Source organism: Equus quagga, chromosome 2 (genome assembly GCF_021613505.1).
Source record: "Equus quagga isolate Etosha38 chromosome 2, UCLA_HA_Equagga_1.0, whole genome shotgun sequence".
In the NCBI taxonomy this organism is placed as follows: Eukaryota; Metazoa; Chordata; class Mammalia; order Perissodactyla; family Equidae; genus Equus; species Equus quagga.
The window spans coordinates 169,046,185-169,069,092 of NC_060268.1; positions in this window are offsets into that span (position 1 = coordinate 169,046,185).

A 22,908-nucleotide genomic window follows, 5' to 3' on the forward strand; every position below is an offset into this window, starting at 1 on the left:
CCTCAAATTTTGTTGGCTTGGATTGGGCTGTAAGCCTGTTCCTGAGCCAGTCAATAGCAAAGGAATTGAGTCAGCATGACTGTCTTGGACCAAGCATCTGGAGGCGGGATGATGGAATAAATATCTGGAAGTCAACCAATGCTCCCAGCCTGTGTAAGTACTAATGGAGCTTGTGGGTCACCAAGAGAAGGCATAGACTTCCCCACTCTGATGTAAACAGAAGATTTTTGTGTATCCAGTTTGCGGAAGAACATCCTAGAGAAGCAGGAATAGAAGAGCCTCCAGATAAAAACTAAGCAGGAATTGCCAAAGAGATAGGAGGACAACAAGCGTCCAAGACATCAGGCCCATCGGGGCTGAGAAGTTTTAAGGAGGCGAACACTTTCTCTGAAGACTCTATTTTAACCTTCATCCAAAAGGCAATTTGCTTGTGTTGGCCTCAGGTAATGAACATCCATGTTTTGAAAAGCCCTCTTCTCCTTCCGGTCCCCCGACACCCACCCCCCACCTATGCCCCATCTGTGCTGCTTTAACAGATTCCACAAGCCAAGAGATTCTACTCAGCGCACTGTCAAGAGTAGCACCCATGGGCAAGGCAACAAATGTCCAGGTGACCGATGGCTGTGTTCCAGAGCAGGACTATGTGTATGTGTGCTCCCTGTTGCAGATGTCATTCTCCCGCAGAAAAGTAGAGAGCAGAAATTTCCAATGGGAAAGTTAATGGCCAAGGGCATGCTATTCCTGCCCCCCCATGGAGGCTGCCAGAGCTCAAAAAGTTCACAGATGGAGCCCACTTAAGGAAAATGGCACCTCCTAAAAACCACTATGGCATCTATGATAATTGCCAATTTGGGGGTAGAGAGGCTGTTAGATAACAGAAGGGACCCGTGGTCGCCTGACTCAGAATGAAAGCTGCTCCCCATCCTGCTCCACTCAGCTGCAGCCACATGACGAGGAGGAAAGTGCTGCCTGGAGCAGGCATTCAGCATAAAGTCCTCGGGCCTGATGCGCCCTGTCCACTGCTCACTGACCCTGATGGACCAGTTCCAGCACACAGGTTCATTTGTTTGCTCACTCAGCTGTCTTGCTTTAGAAACCTGAGGGAGTTCACGATGGGAAAATGAACTTGGTGCATGCACTTCTAATAGGTGTGGTGTCTGCTGCCTGCAGATACACAAACTGCATTGTTGCTAGCTGGGGTTTTCACCCAATGAGACAGAGATTAATTATAGGAGGCAAGCAGAGAATCCCATTCACGAATTTGGGACCATGCAGTGGCGAAGACAGAGACAAATTAGGAGTGCCTGCACCCATGGTGCCTGTCGGAGGAGAACTCCGACAGATGGGCTTTCAATGCATGTACTTCAGAGGATTGTTTCTTCCTCCATTGCAGGAAAAGCTTCCTAAGGAAGGTTTCCAGATACAGAACAATAACGTACGCCATCTGCATTGCAAAATCAACGCAGATGATGGCTTAGGGATTGAAAGAGAAGTTTGAATAACTATCTCGTGGAAGTCACTTTTAATCATTGCTCTTGGAGGCTGGCTCATCAGTCAAAGCAACAACTGTTACTGACATGCAGCTTTCATACATTTGATACTAAAGTGTAGCCAAGAGACCCCAATCCCTTTGAATTCTCTTCAGCCCATTAAGCTACTCCCAGTGAGTGGGAACTGGTGACCTTGAAAAAAGAAAATGATGAGGTTAATAAAAGAGCTGCGCTGACCCCATCAAAGGGGGGATGTTGGGACAGTGGTGTGCAGTGTCTTTCTGAGAGAAGTTTCCTCCCTGATGGGTGGGCGTGCATCAACAAAGTCCAACCCCTCTGCAAGGTATGTGTCTCTGAAAATTGCTGAGAATCTGGAGTCTGAGTTCCTGTTCTCTCCAACTCCCCCAGCAGGATGATGGAGGGGCCGAAGGGCTGAGCACATCCCCTGCTCCCACTGCTGGACTTGGGCTTAGCTCCAATGGGCCATACAAGCCAAGTTCAGCCCTCCGGTCCTTGGGAAGACAGATCCAGCTGTCATCTGGGGAAGAAGGATCCTATAGAATGAGAAGGTGGGTGAGGAATAGAGCAGGGGTCGGTAGGGGGTGAGTGGGAAAGGAGAAACCAGCGAGGTTTCAATATACCTTCTCCCTATTAAATCTTAAATTCTGCATCTGGTTTGTCACTGTTGCCCCAGCACTCAGAACAGAGACTGGCCCATAGTAGGTTGTTGGATGAATGTTCTTGCATCTCTCCCCAAAGTCTTTCTGTACAGCAGTGGTTCTGAAACCTCAGTGCTCACTTATGAACCATACCGCCACTCCACTGGATTGGAATCTGAGGGTAAGGTTGGGACGGGACTAAAATCTGCATTTTCACAAGCTCCAAGCTCCACAGGCTGGTCTGCATTGTACAGGATCTTAAGAGGGGCTTTGCTTCTGAAATTCAAATGTAATGAGACACTTGGGAGCTGGGACCTTCACAGAGTCCTGCAAAGCATAACATCTTGTTCTTGGTTTTGATCTGTCTCATCCGTAAGCCAGTCAGTCATTATTTACTCATCAAAACAGACAGTCAGAAGGAAGGGGGGCATTAGGCTGTCTCTCTGTCTTGCACTGTGAATAAGCTCTTGTATATTCACTTTTTGACTGCAATTGAAATTAATCAAAGACAGAACGTCCTGTTTGATTATAGAAGTCTCCCTTAAATGCGAGCCCTTGCGTGAAACATTGCCTCCAAGTAGTGCTGTGCTTGGGCCAGCTCACACCGGCCGGTGGTGTGCATCTCTTCCCAACTCCCTGTTCAGTGAAGTCACATTGGTAGCTTGAAATTAACCATGGAGGGAGTATTTACACCACAGAAATTGGCAACAAATCATGGCTTTTGTTAATCATCTACCAGGACACCAGGGACTCTGGTCTGGCCAGCCACATTTGTTCTGAAGGTGCAGAACCTTACTTTTGAAATCAAGGGAGTGTGAAAAAAGGAAAGCTATTAGAACGAAGCTACACCATCACTGGAACCAGGGCTAAAAGCACAACCAGATGGTCCCTACAGGATGCTAAGCTGGGAAGGCCAATGTGACCTTCTGTGCTATACTGTGGAACCCCCTGAGCACCCCTCCCCACAACTTTATGCCTACAATGGTCCCCTCGTCTGACCCCACCCACACTAACTTTCTTGTTTATCCTGTCAGTCAGCAACACCAGCCAACAAGCATTTCCTGAACACTTACACGCCTATCCTTGTGCCTGGCACTGAGGGGCATGCACAGGTGTTAGAGGTTCTGCCTGTAAAGAAATTAGGGTGGAGGGCAGGAGAAAATAAAGCTAAAACCTGTGAACAAATTCTTGAACAGTGAAATGTAAAACTGGCAGCAACCTGAAGTTCAAGACTACAGAAATCAGGGTACGCTGGGGTCTTCTGAATTAGGTCCATGCTCCTCTGTGACCTGCAGATAGCCGTGCCTCCCTCCTAATGCAGCAACCTCTCTGCATTCGAATACCCACTCACACCTGTTTCCCCTACGGCCACTCCTGGTTGCTCCACAGGACACAACTGTGGTCTGCTGTCTTTATAGCCACACTGTCCATGGCAGTTTCCAGCAGATGCCTGACACCCAGCAAGGGATGGCAGATGGAAGGTGAGTGGGTGGATTTGAACCTGAAGAATGAGAAGGACTCAAAAGTCAGGGGATAGTTAAGATTCTTGGCGGGGGAGCAGCATAAACAGAACACCTGAAAAAGACTTAACCAAGGGCCCTAAGAAGTCAACCCAACTGAAGCTGGAAGTGCCCAGCAGGGGAGCAAAGGGAATGAGGTTCAAGGGGAAGGTGAAATGCAGGTGAGCTTGGACCCAGCTGAGTAGGTCAGAGATTTTCTAATCATGTTCTTCCAAAGCGCCCCAGGGCACTGAGAAGCGCTCCAGGAGCTCTGTAAATAATTTAAATTTAATTTTCCAAATTACATATTTTAAACAGTAATACAATTACATCAGCACACTCGAATTTGGTTTACAGTAAATTTTAACACATTGTCGACCTCCACTGGGTTAACTTGTGCTGCCCGATCAATTCTCTGAATAAAACTCTGGCCATAGCTGTTTAATTGAAGACTGTTCTGAGATGGCAATATGTGCTATTAAGCTGTGAATGGTATCGGTTTTACTGCTATGGATCAAGATTTCCTCCATTTTATGCAACTTAAATCAAATACAGAAATAAATTACATGCTGAAGCCAATATGATTGCCATTTTCTTCCATAAACCAAGATTTCAAATTTTTATGTTCATCAAAACAGCCTCATTATTCTCATTGACTGACTTCATTGTATTCACAAATGTTTAATTATTTAAACTTATGAAATAAATTTATATTAATGCTGCAGAGTATCTAAGCAGAAAAGTAGACCCTAGTATTTTTGAAATCTGTTTCAGCTGAAGGTAAAAAGCAACCAAGAAAACCCAACCTGCCCTTTAAAAACCGAAACTGATCATCTTATAAGAAGTGATGATGTCAAAACTCCTTTTAGGGAATTTGATTTGTTTGTTTTGGAAAACACCCAACTAGGGCCTTTAATTGTGGAAAATGTGAAAGCAAGACCCTCTTCTGAAATAGAGAGATTTGAGATGTAATCAACAGGTTAACGCTTTGAGCGAGGGGAGGGAAGTTAGCCGGGATTGGGGGACAGAAGCAAAGACACTTCTAGGTATGTGCTATGGGTGGAATTGTGTCCCCCCACAAAAGATACGTTGGATTCCTAACCTACAGTAATTCAGAATGTGACATAATTTGGAGATAGAGTCTTTACAGAGGTAATCAATTTGAGTTTATTGTGGGGGGCCTAACTCAATACGACTCATGGCCTTATGAAAAAGGGAAACTGTGGATACGAAGACAGACATGCACACAGGGAGAATGCCATGTGAAGACTATTGTGTCTCCACAAGCCAAGGAACTGCCAGAAGCTAAGAGAGAGGCGTAGAACGGATGCTTCTCTAGAGTCTTCCGAGGGAGCAGAGCTTTGCAACGTCTTGGTCTCAGACTTCCAGCTTCCAGAACTGTGAGAGAAGAAATTTCTGTTGTTTAAGGCACCGCGTTTGTGGTACTTGTTACAGCAACCCTAGGAAGCTAATACAGTAGGCTTGGGCTTTTGGAGGAGACGATGGAGGGTGTCACGGTATCTGTTGTTCACCACCCGCCTGTTAGAAGTTGAGCCCCTGTGGCTAAAAGGAGAGAACGTTCCAAGGGACTTAGCACAAGGCCAGTGTCTCAAGACCCAATTCCATCGTAAACTGGGATTCAACAGGCAGCTATCCTTAAAAGGAATTCTGATATTAAAAAGAATTCTTGTGGTAGACCACAGGGAATTTTGAGCTTTGGGGTGGCAAAACAAGAGAGATATTTTAGGAAATTCATTTGTTGGTGTTACATGATGACATTTAACAGCTCCAGGCCCCCCAGGACATGGAGAGGCATTCCAGGCAGCTCAAGTCACCCAACCCGGGGCAGGGTGGTCGCGCCTGCGGCCATGCAGGCACTGTACAACATCGCCTAGAAAAGTGATTGGATTCCAAGTGGGAGCTCTTGGGAGCCCCAGGTTATCATCCAGGGTCAAGTCTGCACCTCTTTCTGAGTTCTTGAGGCCACTGCACACTCGCCAGTGAGGGGACAGGAGGTGGTGACCGGACAGGGTTTCTGCTCAGAGCTAGTTGTGGTTTTTTTCCATTCCAGCTTCTCTCAAGCTGTTGACCTTGTCCAAAGGAAGACTTCCTGCTCTGAGTACCCTGTTCCTGACTTAGTCTCTTCCTTTTAATCTACAAATTGAGGGAAGGGACAAGGAGGGCAGAGTAGGTCAGGCTGGAAATCTGGTCTGAAGAGCTAGTTGCTCTGATGGCCTTCTACAGACCCCTTCCCAAGGATCCAGGTCCCCCCGAGCATCTGCAATGGTTACCTTAACCTAGGTTCAGAGAACCACCTTTTAACAACTTTACCCACCCTCAGATATGAGGTTACCTGACTCCTAATCAGGGCTGCTGGCTGGCAGATTGTCATTTGATACAATGTGCCATCACTGCACTGGTCACACAGCCTGGACATTATAGGAGTGTCCTGACTTTAGGTTGTTCTTACTCTTTTCAATAAAGCTTATTATACGTATAATTCATTGTGGTTTCAGGTTCATACTTTGTAGAGCTTGGTGTGAAAATTTACAAACATCCTTTGTCATATCTCATGTCCCAAATCTGGCTCAAAAAAAAAAATATCTGGTCTGTGCTAGACTCATGGCCAGAGCAATGGACATCAGAGCCAAAAGACACGCGAATTAGAAAGGTCATCACAATATCTGCTCCATTGTCAGACAGATTTTTTGAAGAGCAAATAAACCCTTCGCAATTTCTAAAGTGCTATGCACATGTAAGGATTTGCTGTTTGGCAGGCATGCCTTTAGCAAGCAGAATGTAAATGGTCTGCATGCCCTTTAATGCATTGAGTTTAACTTGGTTGCTTTCCTTGATTTGAGCATTTGGCTCCTTCACATTTACCTCGTCTTTATAGTTGGTTGCTGGCAAGGCATCATTGTTTGCTTAGAACTTGTCTAAATTTAAAAGCACATTGACCCCTAAAGAAGGAAGGTGGTGCTTAAGCTGCCAGGTGTGGAGTAGGATGGATACCTGCCTGGTGGCCAACCAGGGCTGTTCAGAGGAGCAGACCAAGGGACAGGACTGGAGGCTCTCCCTGACCCCAAACATCTCCCCCACAGGCCTGCCCTAGGGCCTGAATTCCCACTCACATGGTGAGCTTTTGGGTTAGTTAATTGGCTGTCACATTTGTGGAGAGGGCTCACCCTACTGAGGGCAATTATATTTTCTTATTTCTATGGTAGCTGCTAATGTCTTTGGTCCTTCACTCTACCCTGCAAATGGCATGACCTAGCATGGAGCTGGGACAGGTGAGTCTTGGTGAGAGGAGAGAGGATGGCAAGGGGCCCCCAACACAAGCAGCTTTTCCTAGCATGGCATTGCCCCTCTCCCCAAACCTCAGGGAGCCCTGCAGCCCTGCCTGATCCTGCCTTCTACTGACTACCACCCTCAGCTTTGGGCCAAGCACCTAACTAAATGCTGATTGTTTCATGTGTAAAGAACATTGTCCTTGGGCTCTCTTTCCTCTCTTAAATTAGTCCCTTCCTCTATCCAGCTTTATTTTTTCAACTTTTATAGAAATACCTATGGTTCTTTAACTCCTATCATCTGCTAATCTGAAAGTTTCTTGGGGCAAGGATGGCGGATTTTCCTGGCCTGGGTATATTTCATCCTGTAAGACCTAGCTGGGGGCACAGCACATTAGGGGTGCCATGTAAGTCCTGCCTGGTTGACTTGTGGGTAGGAGGGCTTTACCTTGTCTCAGTGCAGCTAGAATCACAAAAGAAGAAAATCCTGACTCCCTTGGCCACATTTCCCTGAGCAGACCTGTTAACGACAGTCACAGTGACCAGCATTTATTGAATGCTCTCTGTGCATGTGAGCTCGTGTTGACTTATCTCATTTAACTCCCAGAGCCGCACTGTCCTGCACGTAAGGCTGTTGAGCACTCGAAATGTAGCTAGTCTGAACTGAGATGGGCTGCAAGTATAAAATGCGCGCTGGGTTTAAAAGAGTTAATGTGATAAAAAGAAAAGAAAATATCTCATTAACAAAATTAATAATGTTTTTATTGATTGTATGATTATATTGATTATATGTTGAAAAGCTACTATTTCAGATCTACTAGGTTAAATAAAATGTAATTAAAATTAATTCCACCTGTTTTCTTTCTACTCATTTTTTTAAGTTGCTAGTAGAACATTCTGAAGCACATACATGGCTTGCCTTTGCGGATCTCAGTATACTTATGTTGGACAGCACTACTGCAGAGCTGTAATCACAGGTGCTATTATTTTCATTTTACAGGTGAGCAGTTGGGCTCAGAGAGGTTAATAAATGCCTCAAGGTCACATGGGCAGTAATTGAAGGAGCTGGGATTTGACCCCAGGTCTATCTGCCTCTAAACACTATACATGTGACCATTTTGTTTTACTGTCTCTTAAATTTATGACTCACTAAGTGTATTTTGATTCTAAACAAGAGATTAAAGGCCACCCACGGGCTAATGGAGGAGGGGGTGTTTATGTGTTTCACACACGAGCATCATGTATGATGAAAGTCTCATTACTCCTTGGACCAGCCTAAGCTGAGAGCCCTTGGAGTTCAAGGTCAACCACTGGAGACCAGCCTGCATACTCTCCGCTGTCCAGCCCACCGTACATAACTTGGCTGGCTTGTTCAGTGTCTTCTTCTAGGAGCATAGAATACAGTCCGCTTTCTATTCAAGTTTGTTGATTGATGAAGGAGTAAGCAGAGGGAATTTTGCTCTAATATATTCTCAAGGTCAGACAGAGGTCAGAATGACAACCGTCTTGGTCAGACGGAACAACCGGGGCCAGGGACACACTCAGACTTGTGAATCTCATCAAGACCTTCCAGCCTGTCACTCTGATCTATCAGTCTTTAATAAAAGGCATTTCCCTCTGCCTGACAGCCAGAAGAGCAATATTATATATCTGTGGTTTGGGATCTGACGGGAAATTAGTAATTTACTCAGGGAGGGTGGGCAGTGGGGAAGGGGAGAGAGAACCGAAGCGCCACCTGGAATTCATGAGCATTTTCTAGACATGTTTTCGAGAACACTTTTATTTCAAGAAAAGGCAAGAACAAAGCAGCCTTTGAAGACAGAGCTTTTATTTCTCGTCTCAAAAAATATCCACACGCGGTGGGGTTGTACAAGTGTCACGAAAGAAATTAGGTTTCTCTATTTCCCGGCAAGAACAAATGTTTATAAGTGTGTCATTTGCTCGGTCTCATGGTAAGGAACATAAATAAATGATTTGGCTTTGCTTTCCACCCAGAGCAAAAGTGAGTGAAAACTGTGTGTTTGTGTGTGTTTGGGGGGCTGGAACCTCTGCGCTGGAAGTAACTTACAAGGGAAGATAAGAAACACAAAAAAAGCCCTCCCTTTCTCCTTTTGTCTGCCTGGCTAAAAACCCAATTAAAACTTTCCTGCCCATTTGTGGGGCAGCTGACAACAGGTTCCATGTCACTGAACTTTGGCTGCTGTCCTGCTCCCTGGAAAACAATGTGAGACTTCTCAACTGGCCTTGGTGTTAATCAGGGCCACCGGGGGATGGAGCTGTACAGATTGCTGGGGGCTCTGATCCAGCGTGTTCATTCATTTATCTTGCTTTTCCCCGACACGTTGGCTGTCAGCAGCAAAGCTAAATAGTGAGGCATTCAGAGGTGGTTAACTTCTGCTGAAGCTGAGAAAATAGCTTTCGGAGCCCCTTATCACCAAATCAATCTATCTGGTAAACCCCTGAAACTCAAATAATATGTTTTCGCAAATTCTCTTCTGGAGTTTGACGGCCCTGAGAAGTTATTTTTTTCAATTTAGTTTAATTTGTCTCTCTCTCTCTCTTTTTTTTTTTTATTTTTGCAAATTGCGTTTTTATTTCCCCTGTTCATTATTCAAAACTCCTTTGGAGGCAAATTTCTTGAGAACCTCATGTGGATTTTTCTGGTTTTTAACCCAAAGCTGCCGTGCCCCTGGTCCCCCTCCGGTCCTGTGGGCTGAGAGGGAAACAGCTAAGAATAGCGTCCTTGGAGGCTGCCCCTCAAGGACATTGCTGATGATCTCCCTGCCCTGGGGACCTGTCACCTGGGCAATCTGTGCCTTTGAGCTCCCAGGGGAAGGGGGTGGCCTAAGTCAGAGCTGTCCAGTGGAAAAATAATGTGAGCCACATATGAAATTAGAAATTTTTTATTAGCTACATGAAAAAAAGTAAAAAAATAAGTAAGCGAAATTCTTTTTAATAGCATATTTTATTTAACTCAAGATATTCAAAATATTATTTCAACGTGGAATAAATATAAACAAATTATTAATGAGATAGATTACATTCTTCTTTTAGTACCATGGCTGCAAAATCCAGTGTATTTGACACTCACAGAACATCTCAATTCAGCCTAACCACATTTAAAGTGCTCACCAGCCCCACGCAGCCGGTGGCTACCAGATTGGGTGGTGCAGGTCTAAGCAAACAGACCCAGCTCTTTCGCTGCCTACTGGCTGTTTGGGAACAGGCATGTGATGGTTTAAGGAGGACTGTGCTGAGTCTCCATGGGAAGCAGGAACCAGGTCCCTGTACTGAATTACTAGGAAGAAACGAATAGGGTGATAGGGGTTGGGGACTGGAGTTACCAAGAAAGGTTCCCAGAAGAGTCAGGACACAGAAGATTCCATGATGCAACCAAAGACAGAGGAACTTACAAGTTGGGCTGGAAGCATCAGCATCTCCAGAGGCAGAGAAACTGAGGCAGAACGTTTCTCTTCTCTTCCCTCCCCCACATCTCCTACCCTGAGTCAATTTCCCAGGGATGCATGGCCAGGGGACAGCCTCTCCATTCAAGGTGATGCTAAGGACCTGGCAAGCAGGGCAAGGGCCCTCAGAGACACTGCCTGCACGCAGCACAGTATAGCAGGACAAGTGGAGGCTTCCTTACCAGCGGTCCTGGCTTTGCCACTTAGCATTTGTGGGCTTTAGGCAAATGGTTTAACCTCTCTGAGGCGGCTTGCCTCATCTGGAAGATGAGAGCAACAATAGCACCTACCTCATGGGGTAGTTGACAGGATTAAATGGAGTCCTTAGCCCAGGGCCTGGCACCCCAACATAGCAGCTCTTCTGTGTCACTCAGAACTGTAAAAAGGGGTCAAACACTGGTTTCTGTTACATGCAGTGTTAGCAGGTACCACGTGTCTGGTTGCAGGTCAAGGGTTTTCAAGACCTGAATGATAGGAGAGAAGGAGGAGGCCGGGTTACAGGTGGTTCTGTTGCTTCTTGTTTGTATGGGAAGCTCTACGGGGTACATTCAGTGAGCCATGGCATTCTTTCTCTCAGACCCACACATTTTATACCCATACCACGTTTCTGATCACTCCAGGTCTGATCCGGCAGTCACTGTGTCAAACTGCCTTCTTCCAAAATTGATAGCCAAGCTAGAGGAAGTGTACTTCTTGTGTTTCCTCTTTTGGGAAAGGAAAAGGGGTGTTGGGAATGATCAGTCTGGTATAATCAGTGTGCATGGGTATGTGTGTGTTTATATCTCTAAGATAGGAGCCCACCCTGAGGGGTCATGCTATTTTTCACACTATTTACATCTCTTCTGTATTTCTTTGAATTGGTTTTCCATTCATTGCAAACTTGACCTGGCCTCCATGTCTCCATCTGCAACAACACCTACTTGCAGCCCCTGGGGGCTGGGAGGTGGATTGGGGCAGGTCTCCTCTCCTTCTAGATGCTGCTTTCTATGACTTGGCCCCTGTCCCAAGACTGTGGCTCAGTGTCTATGAGGCCAGGGCCCATGTCTCCAGAGTTGCAGGCCACAAAGGCCCTTACCTCTCCATTGCCAAGTCCCTGTAATCTTCATTGTCATCATCATCATCTCTACCACTTATTAAGCTTTTACTATGCGCCATATAGTTACATGAACTTTCTCTAATCCTCAGAATAGTCGAACAAGGTGTGGATGGTTATGCCCTTTATCCAAGTCTCTCACTACAGGACCAACCCATTATCCTCTGCTTCTAAGACTGTGGCTTACACTTATCCCAAGAGACATAAACTCTGTTAAGACACAGTTCTGTAAGGGAATTGACTACTGCCATGCTTTTATCTGCTCTGGGCACTATAATTTTGACTGCAAAGTCAGGCAGGGTCTGCTCAGTTCAGATACTTATCTGTAATGGCACATCAAAATGTTCTTTCAGGGGGCCTTTATAAAGACAGCCAACAAATTAGTTGAGAACAGCTGAAATCACAGTGTAGAGAGAAAACTATATACACTTTACCATAGTCGACTAGGATATTTACCACAACTAATATTCTTAATGTTTCTCCTCTTCCGCCTCCTCCTCTTTTACCATCTCTTTATAATAATAATAATAATAATAATTGTTGTTATTGGTATTCAGTGATATTCTGATTAATTTCGAGTTCTTTTTCAATAAAGAACTAATAAATCTTTCAATAAAAATAGCTAAAAAGAAAAGAGACTTCATGGTCAAAGAATGATACAGCTTTTCAGGTATTGTCCAAGTTCTCTGGTTCTCTGTGTGCACCATCTGTCCCTTTGTTTTCCCACCTGGTACTCAGATTTTACTTCATTGTACTAAGCATCCACCTCGCAGTCTCAGCTTTTGAAACTGCTCAAATTTAAGCACAGACTTATTAATTCCATTGCACAAGAGACTGTGTTTTCTTCCAAAACACCCCACCAAAATGCCACCACCTGCTTTTCTCATCACTCCGAGCACAGCTTCTCACTCTCTTGGCTTGATGCATAAATATACCTGAGTCCTCTTGGGTTGCATTTTTCTTTACATACTGCCCAATGCCATGATTGGTGGGCATGTTGAACAACTTTTGGGGTTTAAACTAGAAAGGAAATCTCTCATTGGACAAAAATATGAAGACTGTGTGTGACACTATTCAACATTTTTCCTTCTAGATATAGAAGCTCAGGGGGGTCGTCTCATCTTAGCATTTCATGCTCATTTGCACATCACAGTGGTCAGTATGAATGGAAGTGTGAGCATATGGTCTCACTGCTGTCATCTGTTCACTTTGCAGCTGTACTGTAACCACACTCTGATTATGGGTAACGCATTGGAAGACTTGGAGGTGGAGGAAAGGGAACAGCACAAAGCGTTCTTGGTCAAGAGCTCACAATCTTGAGAAGTGCACTAGACAAATGCAGAGGACACCATTTCTTCAAGAGCAGAGTTTCACTGAGCACTAGAGTGAGCACTCTAGGTGAAGTCTCCTGGGACCTGAGCAAGGGGGAAAGCACTGTTGACTGGACCGTGAAACTTCTGGGAGAGAATGGGATAAGGATTGGACCTGGAGTGGTGGGTAGGCTTTGGTAAGTAGAGGAGAGTGGGAAGGGAAGTCAGAGGAAAAGAATAAGCAGAGAATGAAAATCTTCAGTGACATAACCCATTCAAAAGGGAAGAGCTGGCTGAAAAAGAGGGTTCATGCTGGGGACAAGCTGGAAAAAAGGTTGGAAGGAAAGACTAGTGTCCATCAGATTGTCTAGGACTGTGCTGTCCACTATAGTAGTCAGTAGCCACACATAGCTCTTTACATTTGTCTAAATTATTTAAAATTTAGTAAATTAAAAATTCATTTCCTCAGTTGCACTAGTCGCATTGCTGGTGCTCAATGGTCACATATGACTAGTGGCTACTGTATTGGACAGCGCAGTTATAGAACATTTTCATCACTGTGGAAAGTTCTAATGGACATCCTAGGATGTTAATGCCAAGCTGAGGAATATGGACTTTTTCATGAGGGCATTGGAGAACCATTTATGGTATTTAAGCAGGTTACATGAGGGTAAAATAACTTAATTTTTGTAAATGAACGTGTGTTGAAGATATTATTTAACTCAGTAATTAATGAAGAAGCAAGTAAGATGTTACAACTAGTTCAGTAATTGAAAGCTTTTTAATTGAAGTGAAATTCACATAAGATAAAATTAACCACTTTAAAGTGAGTAGTTAGGGCTGGCCAAGTGGCTGAGTGGTTAAATTTGCACCTTCTGCTTTGATGGCCTGGGGTTCGTTGGTTTGGATCCTGGCTTAGACCTCCACATCGCTCATCAGGCCGTGCTGTGGTGGCATCCCATGTAGAAGAACCAGAATGACTTACAACAAGGATATACAGCTATGTGCTGGGGCTTTGGAGTGAAAAAAAAAGAGGGGTGAGGAAGATTGGCTACAGATGTTTAGCCCAGAGCAATCTTCCTCACCAAAAGGCAAGGAAAAAAAATATCCCACAGGTTTGAAGCGAGTACCTTAATTTCCAGTTGTGGTTGAGACAGTTTTTAAAGTATTAATCTGATGGCTCTTTGAGGACGTACTGGTGGAGCAAGAGACAGGAGACAGGGAGGCCAGTTGAGGTCTTGGCAGGGCACTAGGTCTGGGGGGCTGAGGATTGTCCCAGGGAAGCAGGAGTGTGTGAGGAAGAAGCAGCAACTTTTATAGGCAGAGCCAGTCAGACTCACAGACTGGAGAGAGGAATAAGTGAGAACTGACAATCAAAAACTCCTGAAAAATAGAGAAGTTGCTGGCTTGGAGGAGCAGATAAATTCAGACAGGCTCTTACTCTGAATCGGTGAGGAGCCATCCAAGGAATGGCCTCCCCAAAACTTTGGGGTACAGTTGGAGAGGGAACAACATGTGGGGCTGGCACGTCACTGGTTGAGTGGGGGAAAGGTGTATGGGTGTGTTGACATAGAGAAGGGCAGAAAGGCAAAGGCTGAGCACTGAGGAACATCCATGGTAAGGGATGTCCTGCAGAAGAAAAGGCGCAAGCGGAGAAGTAGGAGCAGGGAGGAGGGCTCAGTTCATTCAGCAAATATTTATTGCACACCTGCTGTATGCAAGGCCTTGGGCTTGTGCTGAGGATATGGTGGGGATGATGATGCTCAAAACCTAAACAGCTCCCAGACTCATGGTGCATATGGCCCAGGGAGAGAGGAGAGAATTGCAGAAACAGGAGGTGGTCATTACCAAATGTTGCCAAGAAGTCAGCTAGGAAAAGGAGCCCTGAGTAAAGCTTTGGGTTTGACAAGAAGGCAGCAGATGCCAGCGGCCTGGAGAGACAGCAATCTCGGGAGATGGAGAGAGCAGAAGCCAGATTGCAGAAGACGGAGGAGTGCTTGGCAAGCGAGGAAGTGGAGACAGCGGTCATCATCACCACTTCAGGAGGCTTCTCAGAAAGAGGACGAAGAGAAAACCAGCCTCTAGAGGACTCAGCAGGCTGAGCAGAGGCTCTGCAGGGGGACTGAGCTCTTCTGAGGGCAGACAGGAAGAAGCCGGTGAGGAGCAAGCTGGGGCAACTACTGAAGGGGGGAGCTAAGTGTGGGGGTGAAGTTCCTCAGGAGCTGAGAAAGCATGAAATCTAGTGTGCAAATTAAAAAATCTAATTTTTTAAATTAACTCTTTTTGAATGAAAAAGCTATGCATGCTTGTGGTAAAAATTCAGAGATTGAAAAGATGTCTCTCTCACTCTTTCCAGAGGCAACTGGATGCCAGTTCCTTGTGTATCTTTCCAGAAATGTAGGATGTATATGCAACTATGTGTGTGTCTGGGTATGTGGATATAATCTCAGTCACCCCCCCATCCCCATTTTTTTAATACAATTGGGAGCACGCACTGTTGTCTTGCTTTTTGTCATTTTACAAATAAGGTTTGAAGACCATTTTCTATCAGTTCGTAGAGAGCCATCTAATTATTTTTAATGCCTACTTTTTCTTAAATAAGCTATAATTTTTGCACCAGCCTCAAATTCATAGGCACTTAGGTTGTTTCTGGTCTTCCAATGTTACACACAACATTGTAGGGAACATCTTAAACTAGTATTTTTTTCCTTTTTTTGTTATGATAAAACATATATAACATAAAATTGACAATTTTAACCATTTTTAAGTGTACAGTTGTGTCATTAAGTACATTCACATTGTTGTGCCAGCACCATTACCATCCATCTCCAGAACTTTTTTATCTAGTAAAATTAAAACTCTGTAACTATCAAACAATAATTCTCCTTTCCCCACCCTGGCCCCCACTGCCCCTCGCCTTCTCCCCCAGCCCCTGGTAACCACCAGTCTATTTTCTCTCTCTATGAATTTCAGTACTCCAGGTACCTAATATGAGTGGAATCATACAGTATTTGTCTTTTCATGACTGGCTTATTTCACTTAGCTTAATGTCCTTAGGTCTCATCCATGTTGAGCATGTGTCACAATTTCCTTCCTTTTTAAGGCTGAATAATATTCCGTTGTATGTATGTACCACATTTTGCTTATCTGTTCATCTATTGGTGAACATTGGTGTTGTTTCCACATTGGCTATTATGAACATCGGTGTGCAAACATCTGTTTGAGTCCTTGCTCTCCATTCTTTTGGGTGTATATCTAGACGTGGAATTGCTGAATCATACAGTAATTCTATGTCTAGTTTTTTGAGGAACTGCCGTACTATTTTCCACAGTGACTGTATCATTTTACATTCCCACCAGCAATGCACAAGGGTTCCAATTTCCCCACATCCTTGCCCACACTTGTTATTTTCTGGATTTTCATTTTATTTATCTATTTATTTTTTAATAATAGGCATTCTGATGGAAGTGAAGTGGTATCTTATTGTGATTTTTTTTTTTTAAAGATTTTATTTTTTCCTTTTTCTCCCCAAAGCCCCCCGGTACATAGTTGTATATTCTTTGTTGTGGGTCCTTCTAGTTGTGGGATGTGGGACGCTGCCTCAGCGTGGTTTGATGAGCAGTGTCATGTCCGCGCCCAGGATTCGAACCCACGAAACACTGGGCCGCCCGCAGCGGAGCGAGCGAACTTAACCACTCGGCCACGGGGCCAGCCCCTATCTTATTGTGATTTTTATTTGATTTTCCTAATGATTGGTGATGTGGAACATCTTTTCATGTGCTAATCAGCCATCTGTATATCTGCTTTGAATAAGTGTCTATTCAAATCCTTTGCCCATTTTTTAGTTTGTTTGTATACTAATATTTTTGTACATATTTATAAGTTAAATTCCTATCTGTAGAGTTGCCAGGTTAAAGGGTAGGCACTTTTGAATTTTCATACACGTTTTCAAGTTACCCTCCAAAGAGGTGATATGGATTGAATGTGATGGTAGAATGTGTGCATTCTCTGGAATTTTATATGAGTAGAATCAGACATTATGTACTCTTAATTTTCTGTCTTCTTTTGCTCAACGTAACTATTTTGAGATTCGTCTATGTTGTTGTGAGTATCAATGCTTTTTTTCCTTTTTATCAATGGAAGTATTCCATTGTATTTATATGCCACAATTTGGTGGACATTTGGTACATTTCCAGTTTGGGGCTATTACAAATAAAGCTCCTATAAACATTCATTTATAGGTCTATGTAAACACATGCTTCCATTTCTCTTGCCTAAATACCTAGGAGTGGAATGACTGGGTTGTATGGTAGCTATGGACTTAAATTTTAAAGAAACTGTCAAACTATTCTGCAAAGTGGCTGTACTATTTAACATTCCCAAGAGCAGCACGTGAGAGCTCTACTTGCTCCACATCCTGGTCAAGACTCGCTTTCATCAGACTTTGTAATCTGATGAAATCAGATTAATCCTCCTTCTTGGTGTATAGTGGTATGTCAATATGGTTTTAATTTGTGTTTCCCTAATAACTAATGTTGTTGAGTATCTTTCCACGAGCTTATTTGTCATCTGCATATATTCTCTGATGAAGCAGCTTGTTTTTATTCTTATTATTCAGTTGTAAGAGTTCTTTATATAATCTATCTATAAGTCCCTTTTAAGATATATGTTTTATAAATATTTTATCCCATGCTGTGGCTTGCATTTTTGTTTCCATAATACCGTCTTTTAAGGATAGTTTAGATTTGATGAAGCCTAATTTGTTGATTTTGTTTCTTTTGTAGTTTATGATTTTTGTGTCCTCCTTAAGAAATCTTTGTAAAATCAAAGGTGGCTTAGATTTATTCCTATCTTTTTTCTAAAAATTTTATGGTTTTAATATTTACATTTAGGTCCATGATACATTTTGAGTTAATTTTGTGCATATTATGAGGTAAGGTTTGGGGTACTTTTTTTTCAATTCAGTTATTCTTTTTGGCTTTATATTCAGTTATTTATTTATTGGCTATCCAGTTATTCTAGCACCATTTGTTTGAAAGATCACACTTTCTCTATCGAATTGCCTCAGCACCTTTGCCAGAATCAGAAAGACCCAAGTGGGTCTATTTTTGGACTCTATCCTGTTACATTGATCTATGTGTCTGTCTTACACCAATACCATACTTTTGTAATCACTGTAATTTTATAATAAGTCCTGGAATCATCTAGTGGGAGCCCTCCAACTTCATTCTTCTTGTTCAAATTTGTTTGGGATTTTCCAGGTCCTTTGCATTTCCATGTAAATTTTGAAATCAGCTTGTCAATTTTGGACAAAAAAAGGCTGCTGAGATTTTGATTGGGATGGTATTAAACCTATGGATAAGTTTGAGAATTGACAGGTTGCCTTTCTAAGCTTATTTCTTTAATTTCAAAAGTAGAACAGTTATGAAACCAGAAAATGTGAGATGAAGCGCTGACTTAGCTTCTCATCTTCATTTTTGAAAGATATGTTTGCCAGCTATAGAATTCTAGGTTGAGAGCCTAACCACCCCCACTCCTCTAAGAAAAACAAAAAGCAAAAAACTTAACCATGTCAATCACTATCTTCTGGCTATTATTTCTGACAAGAAATTTTCTGTCACTCTTATGTATATATTCTCTGTAATAATATCTTATCTTTCCTCTGACTGGTTGTAGAATTTTTCTTTTTATAACTTATTTTAAACAACCTGATTATGATATATCTTGGTGTACTTTATATATATACATAGTTATATATTTTTTTTTTGTGCTTGATGCTTGTTGAGATTCTTGAAACTGTGGATTTATAGTTTTCATCAAATTTGGAAAAAAACTGGCTATTATTTTTTCAAATATTTTGTCTGCCTCCTCTTCTTCACCCAGAGGACTTGATATTGTCCCACAGATGATTGTTTTTTCTTTTGTTTTGTTCTGCTGTTAGTCTTTTTTTCCCCTCTGTGCTTTATTTTGAGTATTTTCTATTGCTCTGTCTTCAGGTTCACGAATCTTTTCTTCTGCCTTGTCTTGTCTGCTGTTAATAGTATCCACTGTATTTTCCATCTCATTGTAATTTTCATCTCTAGAAGCTTTGTTTGAGTGTTTTTAAATATCTTCCATGTCTCTCCCTGTAACAGAATGTAGTTATAACTGTTTTAATGTCCTTACGTACTGTTTCTATCACCTATGTCATTTCTAGGTCTATTTCTAGCATTGATTTTTCTCCTCTTTATGGGTTGCTTCTTCCTGGTTCTTTACATGCCTGGCAATTTTTGATTAGATGCCAACTATTGTGAATTTTACATTGTTTGGTGCTGGATATTTTGTACTCTTTCCACAGCATCCTGGCCCTAACCCTCTATGGCACCCATCATAATTACAATTGTTTGTTTCATGGTCATGGCTATCTCTACTGCTGAGCTGGGGGCTCCAAGGGAGCAGGAACCGAGTATGCCACATTCTTGCTGATTCCCCAGCAACTAGCAGTGTCTGGTACATTGCAGGTACTCAGCAAGTATTTGTCAAATGGATAAATAAATGAATGAATCAATGAATGGATGAAAAAACACTTGGATGCCCTTGTGTTTCAGTTATTCTTTGTTGTATAACAAATTATCCCCAAATTTAGCAGTTTATAATAACTATTTTATTATATCTCATGGTTCTGTGGGTTGACTGGGTTCAACTTTGAAGTTCTTTTGCTGGTCTTACTTGGGCCTCTCAGGTGGCTGCAGTAAAATGAGGCTGGAGTTGTCTGGAGGTCGACTGGGATGCTGGGACAGCCGGGCCTCTCTTCCTCTCCATGTAGTCTCAGGGTCTTTTTATCTGCACAGTCTCTCCATGTGTTTTCTCCAGCAGGGTAACCAAACTTTGTGCTTGGGGCTCAGCCTCCCCTAAACATACACGTTCCAGGAGGAGGGAATCTGATGCTGCCAGTATTCCTAAAGGCTAGGGCCAGAAATGGCTCAGCGTCACATCCACAGCCTTCTGTTAGTTAAGTAGTAACAGGACCAGCCCCAATTCAGGGGAGGGAAATTGAACTCCACCTTTCAATGCAGCACCTTAAATGCACCTACTCTAGGAAGAGCTCTTGATGTCAAATGTTCTCTTTCTCGGGAGACTTGTCTGACTTAGATTTAGCTACAACCTCAGTGGGAAGGCCAGGAGGGCCTCTGGTCTCAGCTCTTTCTCTTCTGGGACCCTTACCTGTTGGAAGACTGTCCCTAGGAATAGCCTCAGATCTAGACATAGAGTTCTAGGCCAACATACCAAATTAGTGCCGATGTTACCCGTATTTTAAATGGAGTGCAGGTTTGCTACAAACCCTGGACAGTGATTAGTTTGCACACCACAGCTCATTTTTTTTCCATGCCACCACTTGTAGAACTCAAAATACTTGGAACCAATTTCCTTTTTGCTTCTTTGATCTTGCATTTGGCTTGTGAACTTGCCTTGAATGTGGAATAGTTCTCATTTATGCCAAAAATGTCCTTCTTTTCCTTGACTAGTATTGTTTCTTAAATCCTAACATGATTTGGATAGTTGGCCAGCAAATTGAAGAAAAAGGGAAGGGGGATAAATATTGGTCTTCTAGGATTGGAGGGCTCTTGGAAGAAGTCCTTTTCTAGTTCTCTGCAAAATCTTAATTCAGAGAAAAATGAAACCCCAATGAAACCCTCAGTAACTTTTCCTCTAACACTGTAATCACCAAGAGGGCAAGGAAAAAGCCATGAAGTTCTGTTTTGATAGCACCTCCTACCACAGGCATTTAAGAACTTGAGACACACTTGTCAGAACTGATGTTAAACAGAGGCTTGACAACCTCCAGAAGTTTTGATTCTTTGGTTTCATTTCCTCATCGGCCGCCCCTGAAGATCACAGTTCCCTCTGACCCAGATGTTATGATGATCCTGACCCATTGCCTTTCTCTCTGAGGTCACTGGAAGTTCAACTGAACTGACTAGAAAAGTACACATTTCCAAGTTTTACGTTCCACTGCAGACATTCTTATGAAGAGCTGGACTTTTCAAGCAGTATTTCTCTACCTGGAACTTCTGACTCCATACATCTGCAATGGAAATGCATGTTTATTTCCCTTAGAAGAGGGAAAAAGCTGCTTGCTCACATGCACAGATTTACACACCATCAGTCACGCCCTCTTCCCTGGAGATTATCTGATGAATAAATTAGCCTTCTATAAATATCTGTTGCAAGTACTCTATACCATTCAGAGCCATTATAATTCATCAAAGCAAATATATAAATGGGACGACTGCATCAAGGAAGAAAGAATTAGGACATAAGGATATACCCATATTTGGGAGCAGATCCTTGGCTTTAATTTGGTACTCTCAGTATTTGTCCTTCACAGTGTCCTTGGAAAACACAGCAGCCCTATACCTGGCCACCTTCCCATTTTCTTGACTTTTTTGCTTGGGATACAACACATTGCGTCTGATGTCTGATATTTCCTGCTAGATAATGCTCTGGGCTATTTTTTAAACTGAACACTTTAGCCGATAAGAGTCATATTTTTCCCATCTGTATTTCCAACATAGTGCCAGAGGTTCTGGGCAATAGATATGTTTTTGAGTAAATAGAATACTAAATCGAGGCAGTGGATCATAAGTTTAAGGCAATGAAGCTCTCTCTTCACCATCCAATAAAAAAGGTCACTAGACAATGAGAAAGAAATGGAATAGTGGGAGATAGAAAGTTTTAATAATGCAGTCATCAGAAAGATCAGTCAAGCTTTTCTTCCTCTTCCTGGACCTGAGAAGATAAAGTTCTCTTCAGAACACAGGAAACATGCCCACTTCCATCCCAAACGATGTGTGGTTCTGGGGGATCGATCACAGCAGTCCCTGCCCTAATCTCCTGAAAATTCATCAAACTTGTCTCTCCTGGGTTTGGCATTTGAGTCATTGCCCTGAGGAGGTACAGGGAGGCACTCATTTATTGGCCTTCTGTGCACTTTAAAAAAAATAAGAGCCACTTAATCTTTCCCAGGCAGGCCGAGCTTTCTGTCACCTGTGAGACCTTTATTCTAGGTGACCTCTTGCTGTTGGTAGAGGCAGGAGCAGAACAGGGTGAGAGAAGAGCGCGTACGTTTAGTGATTGCTTAGGTGAAAGGGTGTATAGAAATTAGAAGCCAGAACAACTTCTCACTTCGCTTCCGTCCAAGCCCACACCAAAGCCTTTGGCATGACGTGCATTTAGACTGCCAGGAAGAGCAGCAGGGGCCAATAGGTTAGCAGGGGGTGGAAGGATAAAGCTGAGAGCTGGTGTTCTGTATTCTCTACCATGCTCTCTTTGAGATGCCATTACCACCCAACCTCACCAGCTTGAAATTCTGAATCCTGGCCTTGTTTTCTCAGAAGTTGACAAAAGGGGTAGTTAATTTTTTTAAATTTTTAGTAAATTCAGCAACAGTGCCAAGTAATGTTGATTGTGAATTACCTCTTGCAGTGCAGATGCTGCTGTTAGAGTTCTGTTGATCACATAAACAAATCACCTTTTCCTATAGTAGTTCCTAGCTCAACGGTGGCTCGATTCCTTGTGTTGTTTATGCCCTCAGTTTTAGAAGCAATAGGCTATAACACAGTGTCTTGGGAAGTTAGCTTCTGTCTTGGGTTTAACTGGCATATGTGACTCTGCTAAATTTTTTCAAACTGTTTTTTCCTCTCTCTCCTACTGCTTCTAAGCTTTATGTGATGTTTTATTTAATATGGCATGCAAGATATTGGTCTTCAGTCCAAATTGCAATTTCACATCAAAACCGATTCTCCTGACAGTTGAAAGTGGATGGTCCATTTCTGAAGTTTACATGCTGCACCGGTTCTTGAGGGAAAAATGGAACAACTCACCTACGCTGAGACTTTGTCCACAATAAAAAAAGATTTTTCCCCCAACCAATGTGATGTAATTTACTAGTCTCCTTCAAGTGCTTTTGAGCAATAAGGGATCGTGTTAAAATACTGCAGACATTTCCCAAGAAACAGATCCATCAGCACTTTAAATCTACATTGGCATGCCTCTCTAACATTTGCAAGAGTCTGGGGTTACTGAAGCAATTATCTATGAATTTTTGAGTTTCTCCTTCACAAGAT